Raw genomic sequence first — 12,652 nt, 5'->3', positions numbered from 1 at the left:
ATACCCGATATTTCAGTATCGGAATGCTCAACACTAGTCACAAGACATTTCTGAGAACGAAAATACACTAAATTACTTACCGGTAATGTGATTTTCCTGAGCCCATGACAGCACCACAACGAGAGAGTGGATCCGCCCTTCCAGGACAGGAAACCTACAGAATAAAAGGGCGGCGCCTCTCCACCACCTCAGCTGTTTATAGAGCATGAGAGGACACTACTTAATAGTTATATATCCCATGATTTGTCCTTCTACACACCGCGTGAATCAAACACCACGAAGGAAATGAAGTGATCAACTTCTACCAGTGACGAGAGGGAATATAAGGGTGCTGTCATGGGCTCAGGAAAATCACATTACCAGTAAATAATTTAGTGTTTTCCTATCACCCATGACAGCACCACAACGAGAAATTTACAGAGAAAAAACTTTAAAGTTAGAGTGGGACCACAGCCTGTAGAACAGTTTTCCTAAAGGAAAGAACAGCAGAAGATCCCAGATCAAGCCTATAGTGTCTATAGAAGGTGCAAGGTGAAGATTGAATCTCAACCTTACATAATGCTTAATGGGGATATCCGCTTTCTTATTGTTCTGCCATGGATTCCCCGGATTATCACAGAAAGTAGGGTGCACAATTTCCTAACTTCTATGGAAATTGGAAGCCATCTTCGGAAGATAGGGTAACTTTGGAACCGGCCCATCTTCTAGGATCTGTATAAACAGAGGATTAACCGTCAAAGCTTGAATGTCACTAATTTACTATGAAGTCAGGGCCACCGGAATAATAGTCTTTAATGTGAAGACCCTGATTCCATGGGTTCAAGCAAAGGCTTGTTAGAGCTGTAAGCACTGGATTCAGATCCCAGGGTGTCATCTTTGGACTGGAAATGGGCCTAGATCCAACGCTTACTTTCACATTCCTTTCTTATTCAATGCAGGTTGGACACTGTTCCAGTAGTCTACGGCTAAAAAGGTCCACTTGAAATTCTCTTCCTCTTTATATGAGGTGCTGTTGAAGATAAAAGGTGAGACTTCGCCATCTGAACGGATTAGACAGTGGCATTAGGGATCTTGGCCGAGTTCCTCCATAATGGTTTACGTAAGCTAAAGCTACTCTGTTGTATGACAAGACCTTTACATGGTGACCATGTATAGATGAATGGAGCTTTCTTATGTACTGCCTAAAGCTTCTTTAGGCTAGAGGAACCGGATCTTTAGAGGCAGTCCACGGGTGTGTACCTGTGACCATGCTACTACTGGAATGTTGGAGTTATTAACAGCAATATTGCCTTCTTCAGAGTTGTGGCCAGACTGCTTATTAATTTTGACATATAGCAGGACTCCTTATTCTAACTTGGGAGACCACAACTCTGCCCATAATCCCGAAATAGTTGAGGTAAACTATCGTCAATGCCTCTTCCTTCGATATGAGAGTTGTCCTAACTACTATAATTTCCATAAAGCATTAAGGCTCATTAACATCTGAATGGAAGGAGACAAACTGAAAGCCTAAATCCTCATTTTATGCCAAGAACTATTCTCAGGAAATTTGATGTTTCATGTGAATTGGAACCTGATTGTATACCTCCTTAAACGCTTATACTACTATATAGCAATCTGGAACTGCAGATTTAATAGCAGATCTTATAGAGTTCATTTCCAATGATCTAACTCTTGGGAATCTGTACAGCCCCTTCGGGTTGTAGCAAACCCAGGTAGGACTGGGTTAAATAATATCTTTACAGGTCTTGATTAGGGCACCTGGAGAGCTAAGCACCAGAGCAGGCTAAGTAATTTACCTTAGTCAGACTGCTGGAAAGCAGAACAGACTGTATTTGTCTTGGAGCTAATCAGAGACACAGGCCAGACTCCACCTGAGCTGAGTCTGCAAGAATCAGTGGTTGCCCTGGAAAAATATTGTTTTCTTTGATCAAGCTGGGTTAGCTGAGCTGTATATGAGTAGTCAGGGTCTGTCCTATTTAGTCAGTGCTTGGACAAGACCAGAAATATTATATTTATGACTTCCGTGCAACCTGTAAAAAGCAAGAAAACTGCACTTGATTGGACCAAACTCACAATGGCTGTATAAGCACTCCGAGATGCCTCCTACCTTTAAGAGTGAAACCCTACAAGGTTTATTATTAACCTGCAAAACTAAGGAAGCGCTCTTATTGTCACCTGCCTCCAACCTCTGTCTCAAAATAGAGGCTAGGATATTTTTCCCCCTGAATTCGGTAAGCTTGCCATGCACAGTTTATAGTCACTGAACTTGGCTTTGTCAGACATAAACTTAGTTGAGAAACCAGTACCTTTACAAAGAGGGACTATGAGGCACAGGGGTGCTACAAGGCACAGACACCCTATAAAGCACTACAAGTCACAGTGGCACCCTGAAGCACTGAGAGACACTATGAGGCCCCATGAGGTACTAACAGGCACTGTGAAGCGCTATGAGGTACTAACAGGCACTATACGGCACTATGAATGCACCATAAGGCACTATATGCTGAGTCACTATGATATGTTATACTATGAGGCGCTATGAAGAGCCATGAGGCGCTATGAAGTGCTATGAGGCGCTATGCCATGATGTACCATGAGGCACTATGAAGCACTATGAGATGCAGCACTATGATGTGCTGTGAAGCGCTATGAGACACTATGAAGTGCTATGAGGCAACATGATGCGTTATGAGGCACTGAAGCGCAATGATTTGCTATGAGGCACTATAATGTGCTATGAGGCACTATGCTATGATGTGCCATTATGTGCTATGAGGCACTATGATGTGCTAAGAAGCGCTATGCTATGAGGCACTTTGATGTGCCATGAGGTGCTGTGAGGCACTATGATGTTCTATGAAGCACTATGATGTGTTCTTTGTGAAGTGCAATGAGGCTTTATGAGGCACTGCGCTCGGATTTTCATTTAAAACAGTAATCCATCTTTCCTTTGGGTGGTAAATCTCAATTGTCAGACTAGTCCCACCCGAAGGAGCCAACTGATGAGACGCAGCTGGACAGCAGACTTTCACAGAGACCATGTGCTGCATTAACACCATGTGCCGTCCTATGGATGGAGTGAACAAACTGGAGGACAACAGTAAAAACCTCTGAGTGTTAGTTTAACATTTACTGAGCAGATTGAGGCTCATTTTTGTGGTAAACTCTGAAGCCCAATCATGAGGTTCTGTGCGGCCCAGACATGTGGCTAACTTTAGCCTAGAGGTCTAAGGTCCAGCTTCCGTCCTGAAGCCAAATTTAAGCACGAGGCCCTTACAGAGATCACACACACCCATTTTTGAGTTTTGCTCTAACTTCCTTCAGCCTTTTCTAGTAACCATAACAAGGAAAGGGCCCCATAAACAAGGTGAACATTCACAAAGATCACTCACCACCAGCTGTATGGATTCAGAGGCTTGATCAAGTCACAGGCCTGTTCCTCTACATCCGGCCATGCCTGAGCAATACTGGGGCGGCCAACCCCAGGCAGGGGCATCGCTCCCCTCCAATAGTGCGCCAATCAAAGCTGGAGCTGCCAACCCCCGGCAGGGGCGCAGCTCCACAGGTGCTCCTGTTGATGTGCAGAGCTGGAACTGCTGACCCCAGGCAGGAGCACTGCTCCACAGCAGCTTCTCTACTGACGCACGGACCTGGAGCTGCCGACCACAGGCAGGGGCACCGCTCAGTCGCATCTGGGTCTTCAACAGGTAAGTCTCTTTAAGGTTCCCCCATCAAGGACCCTCCGGTACCCTCGTCATCAGGGCCGCAGCCTGGTACAAAACGGTAGCCGGAAACAAGTTAGAATACATGGGTCTCCGCTACTTCTTTTTTCACTGGCGTGAGTCTTAGGGCGCGATTTATTGGATAGCGTCCTGCGCCACCGGGATGCGCGACTGCCAGGACACCATAAGATAATGGTGCGGCGGCTGCTGCTCGCTCCTGTCCGATGGAACAGGCCCCCTTGGACCTACCATGGCGCTTCCAGGTCCCTGGCCCCGGCCGCAGCAGAGACTGTGCCCTGTTGGAAACCGACCGGCCCAGGTCTGGGAATAATCTTCTCTTCTTTCTTCTGCCGCCATTTTAACAAGGTTCTCCCTCAAGGACAGGAAACCAACTGAGGTGGTGGAGAGGCGCCGCCCTTTTATTCTGTAGGTTTCCTGTCCTAGAAGGGCGGATCCCCTCTCTCGTTGTGGTGCTGTTATGGGTGATAGGAAAAATTTCTTTACAACAAATGTGAAGTCTAAAAGAAGATCAGCAAACCTTTTCTCATCAGTCAGATGGAAGTTAACAACTAAACAAAAGCATCTTCTGATAAGAAGGGTTGAAGAAAATCAACATGCAAATTCACTGCTATTAGCTAAAGAAGCAGAAAGCCAAATCGGGGTGAGTGTTTTCCATGACACGACACAGCGTATACTGCAGAGGAATGGCACTATGTATATGCATACGTTAAAGTGTGTATTAAAAATTAGCATGTGGCCCTTCATGGTCTTTGTTTATCTCTTATATATACAGTAAAAACCTCCTTAATAACCGGACTTCCAGTGGGGTGGACTTCTCATAGATATCTAGTATGTCTACTATATTGTGAAGCTGAGCAACTCTCTCAGAAAACTGATCTGGATATTGAGGTGGTCCTCTCAAAAAGGTGATGTTTTGGAGAGATTTAGGGAAAAGGCCCAAAGCTTATCCATCAATCTGGTAATTTGAATAAATTATAACTGATCACAGAGGCATAAAATGTGAAAGATTTGCCACAAGCTAGTTCATCTTGCAAAAAGTTAGGCTTTCTACTCTTTTCTTACACCAAGTTTTGTTGTTTGTTTGTAGGCTTACAGTAAATCAGTATTTTGTGTGAGAAATTAATTGGCGCATTTTACCACACTCTGGTGGTCCCTGACAGTCTTTTTTTTACCTGTCCTGTAGTGATGATATCACAAACTTCCAAGTGACCACTGCAGTCAATCACTGTCATAAAAGAGGGGACAACCTGTGATTAGCTTATTTTTGGGAAAAGAGGGGATTGAAAATATTTACAATTCCTTTAAAAAAAAAAAACTAAAAAAAAAAAACAGAACCAATACTTATATTTTGTTGTTGAAAGTAGTTTAAATAAAGGGAGCTGAAAGGGTTAAAGATTATGGGCACGATTCACCAGAGTGTTTTTGGCAGAAAACTGGCATAAAGATCTTGAAAAGTTGCAAAGTTTTGCGACTTTTGTCATTTTCACATAGGTTTAAAGCAGCTCTGCCAAAATGGCAGAGCTGGAGAGGAGCCGGGCAGGACAAAGCTCACCCCTGCCCGTTAAGTTCACCAATACTGTCAGTGTTTCTTACACCAGAAATGTTACAGTTGATAATTAAAGGGGTTTTCCAGGACGCATATATTGATGACCTATACTTAGAAATAGTCATCAATATCTGATTGGTGTAAATTCTGGCACCACCATCATGAGCTGTTTGCAGCTCCAGCGACAGCCAGAGATAACAGTGTACAGTGCTGGAACAGCAGTGGCCATTCTCACTGCACTGCAGCTTAGCTCCCATTTAATCAGTTAGGAGCTAAGCTGCAGTATCTGAGAATTATGTATTTATTATTTATTTAGAATGGAATTATTTATTTATTTAGAATGGCCCCTACTCTGTGTACAAAGCTGTGCTGTACCAGCTCTGACACTGAGGACCTTTCCGAGGGATATCTTGTCAACAGAGAAGTACTCGACAACCTTTTTCAAGGATATGTTGTAATTTAGTAGGCATAGATCTGGAAACGAAACAACTTTGGATTTTATTAAGTTAACTTGTTAAAGTAATGAAAAGTACAAATACAAAGCATAAAAAATGTCAAATTATTGCATGTAAGAACACTATGAAGAACATTATTATAAGACTTTCCACAAGCCAAGCTTAACCTAATTTTCATACGTGGTAATCAGATTTGTGAGCTCTTAATGACTCATGGGTCACCGTTTGTCATGAGTGTTGATGTCTATGTGTATATATAATCATGAATAAAGCAAGAAAAAGGGGGGAACCGCCTGAATACTGGTCCTCACTGTGCCAAATCCACAAATCTCAAAAATACAGCATATAATGTGGACCTAAAACTTAAAGGGGTATTCCCATCTCCAAGATCCTATCCCAATATGTAGTAGGAGTAATAATATTATAAAATACCTCCAATTAGCAATGTAGTATAGTTTTTCTGATTCGCTATGTCTCTCTCCTCATATGCAGGTCCTTAGGTATCCATAGTTACGACCACTGATATAGTGACAGTTAGTTAGCTAACTGCTAGTGATCGTAACCATGGATACCTAAGGTCCTGAGATGCCCTGCACATGGGGTAAGCAACATAGCGAGTCAGAAAGACTATATTACATTTCTAATTGGAGATATTTGCTATTATTATTATTATTATTATTAATATACCTACTACATATTAGGATAGGATCTTGGAGATGGGAATACCCATTTAATCTAAGTTAATTTAAAAATGGCATATATCCTAATATAAAATGTACAGTGACACATACCATATATTAAAACACATATGTAAAAAGCCCGTATCCCTGTGTAGGACAAAATTCTGGCAGTAGTCAAAAAATGGGTGCGATAGTGTCAATGAACACCACATTTAGAGCATGCGAGAAATATCCGGCCTTCTGTGCCAGTCAATTACTACAACATAATATTCAATTAAAACAAGGCAAAGATAAAGGAACAATCTCACCGGTTTCGTGGTTTGAGTCGTCCCAATACTGCTTTCTTTTGCCACTTCAGATAGGATCCCGGTAATGTACATCAGTCCCTATTATACAGACTGACCCCAAGACTCCTGCCCTTACAATGCTAGCCAACCCTGGACTAACCCTGCGTTAGTCCACATAGATTTCTCATCAGGAACACAGGGCTTGACACTCTTCACTCAAGATATAATACAGGCAATGGCTATTATAGTGTATATATAGTCGTGGCCAAAAGTTTTGGGGCTGACCCAAATTTGGTTTTCACATAGTTTGCTGCTTCAGTGTTATTAGATATTTTAGTTGGATGTTTCTATTGAAGGACAATTATCAGCATTTCATAATGGTTTACAATTTTATTGACAAATACGTCAAGCTTATGCAAAGACCCAATATTTACAGTGTTGACCCTTATTTTATAATTCGCCCTGGTAGATGGATATCAGCTTCTACGCCTCATCTTGTCTGATGACAACCCATTCTTACCTAATCAGTGCTTGGAGTTAATCACAATATGTGTGTTTTTGTTTGTCCTCTCACTTTTTGAGGACTCACCATAGGTTCTCAATGGGATTAGGTCTGGGGAGTTTCCTGGACATAGACCCAAAATTTCCATGTTTTGTTCGCCAAGCCATTTAGTTATTACTTTTGCCTTGTGACATGGTCTCCATCATGCTGGATCAAGCATTGTTCATCCCCAAATTACTCCTGTATCGTTGGGAGAAGTTACTCTAGGATGATGTTTAGATCCCATTCTTTATTCACGGTCATGTTCTTAGGCAAAATTGTGAGTGAGCCCCCTCCATGGATGAAATGTAACCCCTCACATGAATGGTCTCTGGATGCTTTACTGTTGGCAGGACACAGGACTCATGGTAACGCTCATCTTTTCTTCTCTGAACAATCATTCTTCCAGGTGTCCCAAACAGTATGAAGGGGGCTCCATCAGAAAAAATAAGTTTGAGGGAAGTACAGGGATTGGATTGCAGAGGTCTGGGGTAAAGTTATTTTTTGCTGAAGCTCCTCCTCTTGTGACATCTGAAAGAATGATTGTCCATAGAAGAAAAGGTGAGCAGCAGATTTTGATGATTTGTCCAAGAACATTTAGTGCGGCAGAACTTTCCCCCAGACAACCAGAAGCACTCCTCCTCCTCCTCCAGCTCCCATCAAGGATTTTATTCTCTTAATATATCGCAGTCATCATATTATATAGCGCTGTGTACTTACAATTGCTCATTTTGCCTTTTTACCCAGCTAATTCTAGCTAATTCTTCTCTTTTCCATTAGGTCTATGACATCACGTGATTAAAATCTGACTAGCTGAATCCTTCTAAGCTAGACCTGGGTAAACTGCATCCCATGAGTCACATATGGCCCTCTAGCTGTTCCAGGACATAGACAGACACCTGAAGGGATGAAACAGTGGCCCACGGGCCGCACCATGCCCCCCGCTGTTTATGCACCGCCGTTGCCCGCTTTCACCGCTATTTATATCTTCGGGATGCAGACAGCAGTGAATACATTGGTGAAGGAGATGTCACCAGCTCCATCTTCCACCAATCAGCGTGAGACAGCAGTCACAATGACATCATTTCATTGCGTCAGCTGTGTACTTCAGAAAGTTGGTGCATCAGAGGGAGCAGAGTGCCGGGGGAATGGGATAGAGGTGACTATATTGTTTTTTTAAGTGTATGGGATGTTTGTGTGTACAGAGGGGCTGTGTGGGGGCTCATGCTGTATATGGTAGGCTATTTGGGGCACATACTGTATATAGGAGGCTGAGGCTCATACTGTATATAGGAGGATATGTGGGGGCTCATACTGTATATAGTGAGGCTATGTGGGGGCTCATACTGTATATAGTGAGGCTATGTGCAGGCTCATGCTGTATATAGGAGGCTATGTGGGGGCTCATACTGTATATTGTAGGCTATGTGGGGGCTCATATTGTATATCGAGAGGCTATGTGAGGGCTCATACTGTATACAGGAGGCTATGTGGGGGCTCAGATCTCATTTTGCATATAGAGAGGCTATTTTGAAGCTCATACTGTATATAGGAGGCTATGTGTGGGCTCATACTGTATATTGTAGGCTATGTGGGGGCTCATATTGTATATCGAGAGGCTATGTGAGGGCTCATACTGTATACAGGAGGCTATGTGGGGGCTCAGATCTCATTTTGTATATAGAGAGGCTATGTTGAAGCTCATACAGGTATATAAGGGGATGTGTGCGGGCTCATACAGTATATAGGGGGATGTCAGCATATTTAATTCTGCTCAATATTAAGATATTTAATTATTTTATATTAATAGTAGTTAATATGTTAATATTAATATTGAGCAGAATTAATTCCAGCCAATTGGTTCCACCCTCCCCAAAAGTCACGATCTCTCATGTGGCCCCCTTGGGAAAATTAATTGCCCACCCATGTACTAAGGTCTATATAGAAACAGGAAGTCTCTTTTCCCTGCATGAGTCATGAGTCACTGCAAAAGTCCCTGGCAGGGAGGAGGAGGGAGCAGCTGGGTCAGGAGTTGAAGAGGGAAATCATAAATGTAGGAACAAAATGCTTCCTGTTTCTACATAGAGCAGAGGAAAGAAGAATTAGATGGGTAGAAAGGCAACATGATCAATTGTAAGTACACAGTGCTGTATAATATGATGACTGCAATATATAAACAGGATAAAAACTATCACGGGAGAAGTGCTTCTTTAATAACTGCATTGTTAGCATGAAAATGTGTGTATGTGTGGGGATTTCTGCTTGGGGCTCTCATACTCCATACTGAATAAGTTTAAGATGTTTTGACAATTTAGTTTCCATTTTTATCATTTGCATATTTATCGATCCTGTGATTACCACAATGATATAACTTTTCGGTGACCGCACGATACATTGTCTGCGCACGCGCCTGGGGCCACAGATCACAGCGCGTGCGCACTGAAGCTGGTAATCACATAGCCTCAGTGCGCACGCGCCAGGCCAGTGGCCCGACGTGTGCAAATGCGCATGCGCCCCTCAAACCTAGCACTTGCCAGGAGCAATATTCAAATGTAATGGGTGGCATCAGCACTAAACTGAACGCGGCGACCGCCCATGACTGAATCTGAGAATCACACCCCTATGACTGAATACAGCAGGTAAGACAAAGTATATAAAATGTTATAACATCATTATACTATCGCCGATTTTCATGAAAAAAGCTGGTTAGTGATGCACACTGCATCACTAACAAAGCAATGGGGGCAGTGTCTAGTAGATAGGACGTGACAGGTTCCCTTTAAAATTCTTTCAAAAATAGAAGTGTTAAAGGAGCTTTCCAGTTAAAGTTATCATCCATTCCGGGATAAGTGAAAACTTTTGATCGAGTAGGGGGTCCAACCACTCAAAATAGCACCAAGTCTTCTATGCACACAGGCACAAAATTCAGGGCTTTTGTAGGATTATTCATAGGTGTATGAGTAATCAATTATACCAAACAAGTGATTATTTTATTTTCAGATTTCAGTTAAAACACAATCATTAACGTAAACAGAAACAGCGGTGTGAAAGGCTTAGAATTGGATGAGGAACAGCCAAACTCTGCTACAAAGGTGAGGTTGTGGAAGACAGTTTCCTGTTAAATGTCAAGCAACACATTAGCTGTGTAAATATGATAATTGCTTACCGGTAATTTGGTTTTCCAGAACCATGACAGCACCGTACAGAGAAAAGATATCCGCCCCCAGGAACAGGAAACCTACGAAAATAAAAGGGGCGGCACCTCTCTTCCTCCCCAGTGTGTTTACATAGAATAAGAGGTAACGGCCTTGTTAAGACATATATGCATACAATAGTTATCAACATTCACCTTATAGTGTTTACACAAACCAGTGCTTTTTTTTTTAAAAAACAGGACGTTTTCCACCACCAACGTAAAAAAGAAGAAAAGGAGGGAAGTAGCACAGTGCTGTCATGGTTCTGGAAAATCAAATTACCGGTAAGCAATTATCATATTTACCCTTCACCATGACAGCACCGTACAGATAGATTAATATAGATGAAATCCCTAGGGCGAGACCACCGCTGAAAGAACCTTTCTCCCAAATGAAAGATCAGACAGCCCAAGATCCAACCTGTAGTGTCGGAAGTGCAAATCAGGTCTACTGAGGCATTGGCTCTTTCTGCCCAAGAGGCAGCTATGGCCCTAGTAGAATGTGCTTTTATACCCTGAGGGGGATCACGGTCGGACGCAGAGTAGGCTAAAATTATGGCCATTCTAACCCATCTGGCAATTGTGGATTTAGTAGCTGCTTTACCCTTGTTTGCCCCCTGAAAAGAAACAAACATGGCCGAGGACTTCCTCCAATGACTCGTTACCTCAAGGTATCTAAGGATACACCTTCTCACATCTAGGGAGTGAAATGTTATTTCCCCTTGGTTTTTTGGTTCATCACAAAATGAAGGGAGAACTATCTCACGATTCCTGTGAAATCTAGAGCTCACTTTTATGAGGAACGCTGGGTCTGGCCTGAATATCACTCTGTCCTGTAAGATGTTTGTAAATGGGGGATTGATCGTGAGGGCTTGTAACTCGCTCACCCGCCTAGCAGAGGTTAGTGCCACCAGTAGTACTGTTTTTAGTGTAAGTACTTTAACCGCAGCGGATGAGATGGGCTCAAAAGGAGCCTTTGTAAGGGCATTGAGGACTAAATTAAGGTCCCAGGGGGCTACCCTAGGACTGGCTATAGGTCTGGATGAAAAGGATGCTTTTATAAACCTATGTATTCATGGGTGATCAGCTATTTTATGATCAAAAAGTGTGCCTAGGGCTGAAACTTGTACTTTTAAAGGAGCTAGTGGAGAGACCCCTCTTTAGACCCATTTGGAGGAATTCCAGTATTTCTGAAATGGGAACTAGCTGACTTTGGGGAGTCATGACAACCCGAAAATTGAAGGAAACCATTTCAAATTTTCCCATACTTAAGGAAGATGACTTTTTTCCTGCTTAATAGGAGAGTTGAGATTAAGTTTTCTGAGAACCTCTTTGCTGATAACAATCCCCTCTCAAGTTCCAGGCTGTTAGGTGTAGTCTGGGAACCTGAGGATGGGTCACCGGACCCTGAGATAATAGCTCTGGATTGTCGGGTGGGATCCAGGGGTCCGAGACTGTCATGACCCTTAGCCAAGAAAACCAGGCCCTTTTCGGCCAGAAGGGGGCAATCAGTATTACTCTGGCTTTTTCCTCGCGTATTTTCTTTAACACTATGGGAATCAAGGGAAAGGGCAGGAAAGCATATGACAGGCGAAACCCCCATTCCTGCAGAAGAGCATCCACCCCGTCTGGTGACTCTCTTGGATTTAGAGAATAGAATTTTTCAACCTGACGGTTTTCTCTGGTGGCAAATAAGTCTATTTCTGGAAGACCCCAGGCTGACCAGATCTGACCGAAAACTCTTCTGCTTAGAACCCATTCTCCTTGACTGAGTGAATAGCGACTTAAATAATCTGCAATGATATTTTCTGAACCCCTTAAGTAGCAGCTTGAAAGTGACAGAAGATTTTTTTCCGCTATTGAGAATATTTTCTCTACCTCTAACATCAATGGGTCTGATCTGGTTCTCCCTTGGCGATTCAAATAAGCCACCGCTGTGCTGTTGTCCGACAGGGTTACTACAGCTTTTCCTATACAGAATTTTAAGGTTGCTTGTAATGCTTTCCTGACTGTGGTCAGTTCTTTTAGGTTTGAGGAATCGTTTTTTAATTTTGAATCCCACAAACCTTGAAACCTACCCCCTTCTAGGTGGGCACCCCAACCTGTCGGGCTTGCGTCCGTGGTGACTACGACTGGATTTTTTACTGTCCATGGGGCTCCCTTCAGAGGATTTCCTGAATCTGACCACCAATGTAGAGAATTTA

The sequence above is a fragment of the Phyllobates terribilis genome, unplaced genomic scaffold (assembly GCF_046119375.1).
Source record: "Phyllobates terribilis strain yellow unplaced genomic scaffold, ASM4611937v1 Scaffold_1__5_contigs__length_1240528914, whole genome shotgun sequence".
NCBI classification, from domain to species: domain Eukaryota; kingdom Metazoa; phylum Chordata; class Amphibia; order Anura; family Dendrobatidae; genus Phyllobates; species Phyllobates terribilis.
Note: the sequence above shows the minus strand (reverse complement) of the source record.